Source organism: Oryzias latipes, chromosome 6 (assembly GCF_002234675.1).
Source record: "Oryzias latipes chromosome 6, ASM223467v1".
NCBI lineage: Eukaryota > Metazoa > Chordata > Actinopteri > Beloniformes > Adrianichthyidae > Oryzias > Oryzias latipes.
In genome coordinates this window covers 11,357,048-11,367,325 of record NC_019864.2, presented here as the reverse complement: position 1 = coordinate 11,367,325, position 10,278 = coordinate 11,357,048, and the positions used below count along the sequence as shown (strand labels likewise).

The window sequence follows — 10,278 nt, the reverse complement described above, 5'->3', positions numbered from 1 at the left end:
CACCACTTTGTGCAACCTGTCAGGGGGAATTCTGGACTAAAATGGAAGATGGAGAAGAAAAAGATGTTTTTCTCCCCACTAAACTAGACATATTTATGCAGGGTATTGTTTTCGACATGGTCAAAAATGGATGACCATTGTCCAAATATCTATTCTCATGCTAATCGCATTAAAAACAGTGAGTGGAGCACTTATTGATAAAAACACACACAAACATTGCCATTAAATATCATTATTTGAAATCCTACTGATTCTCTAGGTTTATTTGTGACACGTTTTGTGTGGTTAAAACACACTAAGAACTCCCACCTTCTTAACTATTTATGGCGTTAGCTTGCTGAAATATGTTCGTAAAGCTGACATGACGATTAATCCACAAACACTCAAGTTTTCATTCAAAGAAAAAGTTTTACTGCCTGAATGTTTCAAAGGTTTTTGCCAAGCTATTCCACTCTGGGGTAAATGAGAAAAAATGTTCAATAGGCTCTATAAAGGTGTTTAACTTTAAATCTATGACTTTTATATATATATATATAATTAATGATTTTTTTTCCTCTCCAAAGTTGTGGCTAACTTGTTTGCCTGTAAACAAACACTCAAGCAAAACAAAAAAGTTCTTAAAAGTTAAACTATTGCAACAGAAAACATCTTGAATTCTGCAAAAACTTTTGTATTTTATTGTAAAAGAATTAAAGAAATTATACCTAAATTGGTTTTCTCTTTACTAAATTAAATATATTCATGCAGTGTATTATTTGCAACATTTACAAATGATTGACTGTATAATAGGTGAATAAAAAATGCCTCGGGGTTCAGTTTTTCCCCCAATTACACGTTCAGGCTGCTTTAAGGTTTTTTTTATAATTCTAAATTTATTGAAAGCAAATTTTGACCAAAGAAATTCCTAAAACTGCTTGGATCAGTTGCTCCAACAGCATGAACACTTAATAAACAAATCACGTGAAAAAACATTTTCCCCAATTCATTTAGGAGATAAATGCTGATAAATAAATAAAATCTTTTTTGTTTAAAATAATATAAATATATTTAGGTAATTAAATATGTCTCCACACTTTATTACTACATAAAAACACACTCATACAAACACACACACTGCAAAAATATCCATATAACGAAATCACTGTGTTCTTTACTTGAAAATATACTTGATTATAAGAAAAATATTTTAACTTGTTGTGTTTTAATGCATTAATAATACATTGAATTAACATTTAGGCAATTTTTAAAACAATGTTCACTTTAATTTTAAACTCAAAAATGTAAAATCTTTCAAATATACGTCACAAATGGAAAATATGATTACCGTAATATTTTTTAAAACATATTTATATATGTATATATATGTGCTTCCTTAATTCTAACTATACAAAGCACTTACTGCATATTCAATAAGTGACATTTAACGAAATGCATCCTAATTGAACAAGGAAATTGAAAACAGAGTTCAAGGTCAGATCCAAGTTCAGATTTGCAGACCGGCTGCTTCTTGCTTTTACTGGGCGGTTTTGACACAGTGTTGCAGGTAAACGAAGGATACATACACGAAAATTAGTAGTATTAACTAACAAACTTGCTTTAATGGATATTATTAAAATTAAAAAAGCTAAAAACCACAAAAAATATATGTACAAAAAACAATTTGGTTTTGTCCAAAAAAAAAGCAACCTAAAACTTGTGAAAGGAAAAACATTTGAAAAACAACCTGCAAAACATTAGTTTCTACGTTCGTGTGTGCCCTTTTACTGTTTGTCTTTGTCTGTTTCCCATGATAAGCTTTGCTGTGCACTAGTGACGGAGCTGAGGTTTGTCAGAGCATGCGCCAGTGTGGGCTGTGCCAGGCCGTTGTGTTTCTCAGGTGAGCTGTCAGAGGGAAAATACAGAAAAGCTTCACCAACACACCATCTGCCTCTCAACATGCAACCTTCCCCTGGACCCCTGCCATCCTCTGCCAAAAAGGCCTGAGGGGTGGAGCGTGATCCTCTGCCAGCCAAAACCACGTGTCACCAGCTACTTAAGCACAGCTCCCACTGATCTGTGCGTGCATAGCCACATCAACGTGGAAATTTGGAGCCCGAACCGCCAAGAACTCAGTAACCAGCAGCAATTATCAACAGGGCTTTGCCCTCCGGACTTTATAAAAGAACCTGCCCTGCACTTCTTTATAGTATTATAGAAAAATAGTATTTCTCTGGCATACCTATTAACATACTAAATTGATCATTGCCTAAAAAAAATAATTCCAAGTGCAGAAAATATTATATTAAAACATTATTTTTAAAATTAAAAGAGCATTTTCCCTATTTTTAAATAAAGTTTGTAAATGGAAACATCATTTAGCATTTTTATATTTTTTAATTCCCCTGAAAACCTTTCGAGGCTGCAAAAGAAGTCAAAACCCTTTATTTTAGGTCAGATTTGTTCTCATAGAACAACGAAGGTTTATTTAAAGCAGAACGTCGACCCGGAAATTTGAATTTCTTTTTCTTTCACATGTAAAAACACTTAAGATAATATTTTTTCTTGTTTTATGTGTCTCTTTACAGAATTTAATACATGAATAATATTTGTTACTTTTAAGCCAGTTCAAATACCTCATCCAGTACCCTGACGTATTGGATTTCTACTTTTTCTGCGAAATACCAGCTTTTTGTAAATGCTGTATACTTTAAATTCAAAGGGAAATCTTTTGTCAAACTGTCCTCAAAAGTTCTTGAAATGTGCCAAAAAGGTCGTTTTTATTGAGTATTTGTCTGCGTACTGCACGAAAACCGAGGCCCGGCCGCATCACTCACATGAAATACCTCCACTACTGTGGCCTTCACTTATCCATTGGTTAATACAAAGTCTGATCAGGCTGGCAGCTATTTTTGTTTTCGCATTGCTGTGCTATCACTTTCCTGGAGGAATAAAAATACTTCTGTGAAAACAGTGAAAAATCCGACACCTCCTAGACGTGCCATGAAAGAAATGCTTCCACGTGAGCACGTAGAAGCTGGGATTCAAGATGTCGTGCCGCCGTGAAAAGTTACTTTACGGGCGCATCGCGTTTTTATTTACGCTTTAGACTCCGACTTGGAGTTGAAGTAGTAATCGAGCGAGTGAACACACAGGAACAGATTACTCACAGGTTTTCCAGAGCAGGATGTTTAGTGTCCGGCTGCAATGAGACCTCCACACGCTTCCGACCCACATCTCTGTTGAGGAGAAGAGAAGCCCAGAGTCAACTATTCTGTGCTTTTGTTTGCTGTGATTTCCCTCGTGCCGCTCCAGCCTTTCGTATCTTCTCTCACCCCCTTTCACACTCCTCCTTTCAGCCACAGATGTAGCCCCCCCCCCCCCGAGCTTGGAGCTGCGCGGTTTGCCCGTGTCTGGCGAGGTCCAGGCCTGGCGAGGCCCGAAACAATGCAAGGCTGTCTGCAAAGCTCCGACTAAGCCTGTCTGCTGGTTAACAAGTCTCTGAATGAAGAATGTTAGCAAACAGACAAACAGCGTGTCTGGTGCATGCAAATGGTACAAGCAGTTCAGTCCCAGCCTTGGCTGAGCACATGAATAATTCAGCAGTCTATATGCTACTCTCCCACATTACTCTCCCCCTAAATAAAAATGTCTTCCCTGAGGTGTTAAAGTTTTTTAACTTCCTTTCTAACAACAGCTTGGCTCGCAAAATATATTTTCCTGCACTTTTCAGCACAAACAGCGCAAACATGCCGAGGTGTTAGAAAGAAACACTTTGCAGGAACTACCCAGAACTTTGCAATCAGAACATTTTCCTTTCTTTTTGCTTTATTTCCTTCCAGAGTGTTTTGTTTAGAGTTGGCACCTGTCCCAGAAAGAGCTCCGACTCGGCACACCACCGGGAGAGGGAGACGGTGTGAAACACAGAGACAACAGGGGTGAGGGCGCCACAGAGAGGAAGAGAAAGACAAGACACGGAGAGGAACCGCGAGAGGAAACAGAACCGAGGCGGCCGGGCTTCAGTGTGGCCGTTTCAGCTACGCCCCGTTCGAGCACCGCGCTTGGACGCCGGCCACGCTCCCCAAAACTGCCGTCCGCGGTGGTCATCCACACCATCAGCTCGCCACAAGCAGGTCCCCCATCAGAAATGGCGCCCTTCCACTCGAGGTGGAAATCAAGGGGGCCCATCTCCTGGAGGAACTCCACCTATACAATTGTCCGAGAAACCAATCAACAGTACAAGAAACCTGTTAAAGGGGGGAAAAAGGAGGGACGCGGAAGGGGTTTTTCTTTTTTTTTTTAAAGTGAGATACGAGAAAAAAATGCATCAAAATTAAAAAAAAAAAGCAAAAGTAGGAAAAGGCCGCTGAAAAGCAACTTGTTGCAAGGTTTTTGCAGAGCTTCTGTGCAGCTAGTTGGAAGCAGAGGGTTAAAATCCAGCAAGTAGTTATTAAAAAAAAAGAAAAAAAGGAGCTCCGTCTTCGGAAGGGCGGGCTGTGGGGAGGCCCTGACTGTGGAAATAGCAGCAGACTTTTTTTTTTCCCTCCCTCGTAGAGCTTAAGTCTCCCCCTTGCGTGTGACTGGAGTAGAAAGAAGGGAACAAATGAAGAAAAAAAAAAAGAAGAGGAAAAAGATGGAACAAGAGGAGGAGACAGCAGGCGCACAGTGAAGGGGAGAAAAGCTCGGCTGATGATAAAATAGGAGGTGCAGCGTAGCGCGCGAACCCGTCACTTTTTCATCACATGTCCAACACGGCAAGGAACTGTATTTGCACGGAGAGGAGGAGAAGAGAAGGAGGGAGGGAGGGAGCGTAAGATGGTTGGGAGACGCAGACGCAGATAGGAGGAGAGAGAGAGGGAGAGTGGGAGGGGGGAAAGCACCACATGTGGGAGGGGTGGAGGAGCAAGAATGGCAGAAATCCACTCCTGCTGGCGCAGCCGCAGTGCTCGCAGTCGCACGCCATACTTCTGTCTCAGCCGTACTGTATGTCAGCTTGTAAAAAGAGTGGAGAAGGAAAGTTCACAACCATTTTCTGTGTTTTCTCTCTCTCTAAACACTAAAATATGCATCAGCCTTTTGCATTATTCACCTCCTTATTTACTGCTGCAGTTGTGCTCGCAGACGTGGAAGCACACGTGCAGCAACTCTCCAGCGCCCCTGGACGCACGGAGAAGGCAGCACGCCGATTTAAAGGCGAGGAAAGCCTCAGTAACAAGTGGCCGTAAAACGCCGCAGAGCAGAAAGCAAGCCGGGGCTCAACCCCTGCAGGAACGTTTGGCACACAGTCAAAAGATCGATGCAGCATTCTTCTGTGGGAACACTCTCCACCACGCTCCAAACTTTCGGGAAAACATGTCTGAAGATATGTCATGGTTAAAGGAGGGGTGGTGGTGGTGGGGGGGGTGAAAGAAAACATGCCGGTTTATACAATCAGTCCGAATGAAGTCCAAGCACTGATTTCCATGAAGGCGGAAGAAGAAGTGGAGCCACGGGGAAAACGTGGAGGGGAGCAGAAGCGCTTCCACCATCTTAGACTGTATTGATTATTCTCTGCTCTCCACACATGCCAGCTCTCTTTCTCTCCCCTTCTGTCCCTCCCTCCCTCCGTCCGTCTTTCTGTCTGTTCTGCCACCTTCTCTGCTCAGCGATCAGCATTTTCCGTTTGTGGCAGATTACTGTAACGCTATTGTACAACAACTTCCTGCCTCCTTCTGGCTCAGTCTCTAAAAACTGCAAAGCGGCGCAGCTCGCGGCTTTAAAACTTTCCTCCCCTCGGCCTCGAACTAGAGGAGCGCCATGTGGAATAAAAAAGGAGGAAGGGGGACATAGCGGAACTATTTCAGTGTAATTTTTGCGAGCTGTAAACGGCTGAGAACTAAAGAGAGGACAACATGCCTAGCAGGGACAATGGGAGGAAAAAAAAAAGGTGGGGGTTATACTTTTCTTACTTTTTCCTCTGAAAACTTTCTCTAGATGCTGGTGGGTGATGGGTTCATTAAGGTGGCAGATTTTTCACACATTTAGTTAGTGCGGACGGCTTTCTTTAACCCCGTTTCTCTCCAACTTCTCAGAGAGACTGGACTCTCATGCACTCTCCCTGGATTCCTCTTTGCTCAACTATAGTTTCTCCAAGAAAAACAAAGAGTAAAAGATACAAAAATTGCTTTTTTGTGCAGAAAAATATAGCCTTTTTGATTTGTTCTCTTGGCCTAAATAAAATACAAGATGCGTGCAGACTTCTACTCTGGGATGAGGTGTAGACTCCTGCAGAAGGAGTGCAGTTGTACGTCACATCTCGCCATGCATTTGAACCAATTGGAAAAACCCATGACTTCACTATGGCCTCAATGTATAAAGCTGTCATGTGGAGAGGGGGAAAAAAAATGTTTAAAGTGAGATAAATATTCTGAATCTCCAAGGATCAAACGTTTTCAAGAGGCAGTCTTTGAAAAGTTTGGGATTAGCGTGCAACACTTTGCAGTGGCATGAAGTTCAATTGAGGATACGCTTCTGGCTTCAGACGTGCTGCCGCCTCTCACCGCTATAATCGCTCTATAATCTTTCAAATATTTCAGAAAAAAAAAACAATCATTGCAGTTTTTTAGTACTACAACCGCCATTTTAAAGCAACCAAGGAAGCAATCCTCAAAAAAATACTTTTCTAATTTTTACACATGATCGATATTTGAAAGGATTCAAAGAATTGCAAAAAAGGGAAGAACGCGGATTAGAATTTATCGTCTCTTGAATTGATGTTTTGAAGAGAAGACAGAAGAAGCAGGCAGGTTTTTTCTTCTTCCCTTCTGCAGGCCTGCAGCCTCTGCGTGACGCAGGCCGAATGATAATGCACTGTGAAGCAAAATGGCTGGCGAGGCCATGTTTAAGACGCCTTTTGACTTTCAGAAAAAACGAAAACAGATTTTTACTTTGTATTAATTCCCAAAAAAGATCTCTTCAACCGGCTCTTTAAATTTGTGCCTTTTTAATTTGTATTTTTTTTTGTAAACTTTTTTTTTTAAAGCATTTGCCCCCCCAAAAAAAGGATAAAATTGTTAGAGGAAATAGGTTTTTTAGAAACGATTTTTGAAAATGTAGAATGTTTGTCAGTTGTCTCGACCCTTTCAGAAGCCATAGAGATGATACCAATATCTCATTTCAATGAATAAAATTACATCTATGAGTGGAAGAGGACCAAAAAATACGCATTTTGAGTTTGCAAACACGAGGAAGGATTTGAAAAAAAGCCGAAACTACACCTGCATCAACACTTGGGCGAGACAGGTAGCATGTAAGACAGTGTAGTCCGAGTGACTTGCTAATAAGCGAGAAAAAGCAGATTCCGGCTTACGTACGGGGCGTGTAGGCAGCAGTAGCAGTCTGTGAGGTGGTCTTGGTTAAGCCCTGCACGTGTCTAAACAACTTCTCTATTACACCCGAGACCTTTGAGGGCACTCCCCATCGAGATGGGAACAAAGGCCGTGACCCTGAGGTCAAAAGTGTTATACGGGAGGCAGAGAGGGTCCATTGAGTTTTCCGCTGCTGTTTGCTTTAAGAAGGTAAAGATTACTAACACATTAACTAATACCGATTAGGGGGGTTATCTCTCATGGGACTGGGGTCCCAGGGCCGCACATCACATCTTATTAACACAACCTGACCTCTGACCCCACCAGTCACCCTAGGCAACTGACTGTGACCGCCACTTTCTGCTTTCTGTCTGAGAGCTGAAAGGAGGAGGTGGAGGAGAGTCCCTGCAAGGTGCAGCTCGGGCTCAGACGGCTTGACTGCGGCCTGAACAAACATGACGGCGAGGTCCAGAGTGTGATCTCAGCGTTCCCCTCCTCTGCCAGCACGGCTGCGCATCATCCCGGCCAGTCGGCCTACAGCAGCAGCAGCTCAACTTTGCATTCAAACCCCATTGAACTTTTTCTGGCCAGCAAAAAAGAACCTCGTAAAATGGCTGCAGAACGGCTCTTCACACAAAATGGTGGTTGCGGCATGCGCAGTGCTGATGTTCTGTCTATAACGCACGATGATAACACGGAGCGCAGTAAAAAGACGAGAGAAGCGCGATTGTTTCACAAACTTTCTCCACAGCTCTTAATGAGCACAAACTCAGCAGACTGCTGCACTGAGCTGACTTAACCCTGCATGTTCACGCCGGGAAAGGAGATTTTTACTGCAACACATCCAGATTCTCCACTTTTACCAAATACTATTTCCCAGATGTTGGCTAAATGTTAAATGCTCACTGATAGGAAATCTTTAAAACTAAGATTTAATATTTAAAAATATTGTTTTCAAAAAAAGTGTCCAATTATGTTAAAAATATTATTATGAATGTTAATTATTATACAAGTTTTTTAAATAAGTGCTTCCTAACATATGATCAAAATGAAATGCCCTGGAAAATATCATTCGTAAACCATTTAAACTTAAAGTTTGTTTTTTTTGGGGGGACAGCAAATCGGTGAATTAAATATAATAAAATAATCAGTCACAGTACATTAAATCTTTACTGTTTTTTATTTGATTGGTCTCTGAAATAAAAATTTTGAATAAAGATTAAAGTAAAAATTACTGTCAAAAATTTGTAGAAACTCTACTTTTAATTTTTTTGCTAAAAATATGAAAACAAATCTCTACGAAAAAGTAGTAAAACTAAGAAATGTGAGTCACAGACAACTGAAACATCTACTTTAAAGAAATGCAGTTATTTTTAACCTTTTAATTTGCAAATATTGTCAGTAAATGTCCCTACTTTTATTTAACAATATAAAATGTATACATGGTTTTAATATTTGTGTATAAAATAATAGGATTTTGTTAAGTGTACATTCGTTGGAGGTCAGTTTAGCTCCTACGGATTGTAAAAGTTTACATCCTGCACTTCCAAATATGTGACAAAATCTCTTAAACACACCCTTTAAGAAGACAGAAATACCAGATAAATGATATGAACCGGATCAATGCGTGAGGAGATGCTGACTTCTAAAAGAAGCTTTAGACTCACCTTTCCGTTTCTCATAGGACTCCAAGGACAGATGACGAGGAAGCGAGGCAACAGAGGAGAAGAGTAGGGGAGAGCTCGCCATGGGAATGAGCTGGAAATTATGGGCCTATTTGATATCAGACTTCAGAGTGGACAACCTACCCAAGGAGGGACGCGCCCTAACTGCAGCTAACAACTGGCTTTCTGGCATCCCCTCAGCACATTGTCCTGGATCTGGGCCTTTCATGTGACAACTCTGAAGTGGAACATTTTGAATGCAGTAAAAGACTAGAGATTAACAGGGTGGACAACTAAGTTAACTTTTTTTTTTTGGCACAATTAGAAACAATGAAATCTTCAAGATTTTGATCTCCATGGTGAAATGATGAACAATAATTCATTCCCACATCAAACAAGTTCAATGCAGAGATTGCAGTAAATATCTGTATTCCAAAAAAAGTCTTCTGTAGTTTGTGTTCTAAATAAACGTTGCTCTGACAATCCAAACCTACAGTTGTAGCTACATTTCTTGCACATATTCATTATAATAAATCATATAAAACAGCTCAGAGGTGCTAAAAAGTTAAAAAAGTAGATCAGTTTTCATTTTATTTGATTGAAATAAAGGAAAAGTGCTCCCAAAAACACCTAAAAGCTATTGACACGTTTTTGGAAATTAAAGTTAACTACTTTTTTGAGCGATTTTTTACATACCTTAACACTCCCTCTCTTAGAAGCAGCCAATGTATGTACTTTAATCAGCCCTGTCCCTTTTGTTTATTCCCTCTCATCACTAAGCCAGGAGAGCACAGGCCTGGCATTTCATGGGCCACGTCACAGCGCCTGTGTCTGTGCAGCAGGGCTGCGAGGAGTCCAACAGAAGAACCATACGCACCCGGAGGCTGGCTGCCGACACACACTCTGCGAGTTTGTCATCTCTGCGAGTAAACAAACCGAGCCTCTACAACAATTTATCCGTTTTAAGGAATCCCATCTATATTTTGTCGAATCAGATCAGACTAATGCAGAAAAGTTATACCAAAGGACCCATACTGGTCAATCACGTCTCAATTTAACGAGTAGTGGTATCAGGCTTCTAACTTGCCTCAGTTTAAGGAAGACAAAAAACTGCTGCATCTTTTTAAAGGAGAGCAGTGGCCTGACACTAATTTAAGAGTGGTATTGGTTAAAAAGGCTCTGATTAGGTCAATGCTTTTTTTATGATTGCAGACTGTAACCCATGTGCATAATGTTATTAACAGAAGGTCAATGTCGGGGAAAAACTGCATTTCCTTCTTTCCACGAAACGG

The 10,278-nt window shown here is 40.8% G+C and overlaps 1 long non-coding RNA gene across 1 annotated transcript; it reads left to right on the top strand.

The window, feature by feature from the left end:
- Nucleotides 1-5,483: 5,483 nt before the first annotated feature.
- Nucleotides 5,484-9,475, top strand: LOC105354195. The gene is made up of 2 exons (XR_908869.3): nt 5,484-5,902; nt 9,007-9,475. It is a non-coding gene; the product is annotated as an uncharacterized LOC105354195 (long non-coding RNA).
- Nucleotides 9,476-10,278: the final 803 nt, after the last annotated feature.